This window comes from Scylla paramamosain, chromosome 8 (genome assembly GCF_035594125.1).
Source record: "Scylla paramamosain isolate STU-SP2022 chromosome 8, ASM3559412v1, whole genome shotgun sequence".
Lineage (NCBI taxonomy): Eukaryota > Metazoa > Arthropoda > Malacostraca > Decapoda > Portunidae > Scylla > Scylla paramamosain.
In genome coordinates, this window is record NC_087158.1 from 19,724,540 (window position 1) to 19,725,570 (window position 1,031).

Consider the following 1,031-nt stretch of genomic DNA (forward strand, 5'->3'; position numbering starts at 1 on the left):
AACAACAACAACAACAACAACAACAACATCAACAACAACAACTACCACCACTACCACTACTACTACCACCACTTAATTTTTCAAAACAAGTTAGTGATGATGATGATGATGATAATGGAAAAGGTAACATTAATTTTATTATTGTTTTTGTTGCTCTCCCTGCTGCTGCTGCTGCTGCTGTTAAAATTACTAAGTACTAATACCGCTATTGCTGCTGGTGCTGTTATTGACGTTACGCACTGATAATACTGACAGCAGTAGCTACTGAAGTTATTGTTGTTGTATGGAACGAGGAACAATAGTATGGAGTAATAGCGATGAGAGGCAAAACCATGAAGGGAACGGAATTTGCAAATGAAGCACGGAAAATAATAAGTATTGAGCGAAGGAAGACTAAAAGGGCTGAGGGGAAGGCAAGGAAAAGGAATATGGGTGAATTCAGCTAATTAATGGTAAGAGGAGGCTACTCGTGTCTGAATCTGAAGCCTTTCAAGCCTCTAATGCAATTGAGGGAGAGCTGAGCTTTCATAAAGGAGGCGAAGGAGAGAGAGAGAGAGAGAGAGAGAGAGAGAGAGAGAGAGAGAGAGAGAGAGAGAGAGAGAGAGAGAGAGAGAGAGAGAGAGAACTTATAGGACTTTAGATTTATCTGTTGTTCAAAGGAGAGAGGGAAGATATTATGTTTTATGACAACACAGCAAACTGCGCCACACAACCACCTCTGCCACCACCCCCACCCCCACCCCCACCACAACCACCACCACAAAAAACAACGACAACACCACCACCTCTCCAAGAACAATACCAATAACACTTCTGTTTTTTCCCTCTTCTACATCCCACCTTCTCCTTTCCTCCTCCTTTTGTTCATTTTTGTTCTTTTTTCTTTTCTTTATTCTTTCTCCTTCTTTCCTTCTATTTCACTTTCTCCTTGCACTATCTTTCCTTCTCCTCCTCCTCCTCCTCCTCCTCCTCCTCTCTAAGTCTCTGCTCAACCAAAAAAAAAAAAAAAAACATTTTATTTCCCCCACAAA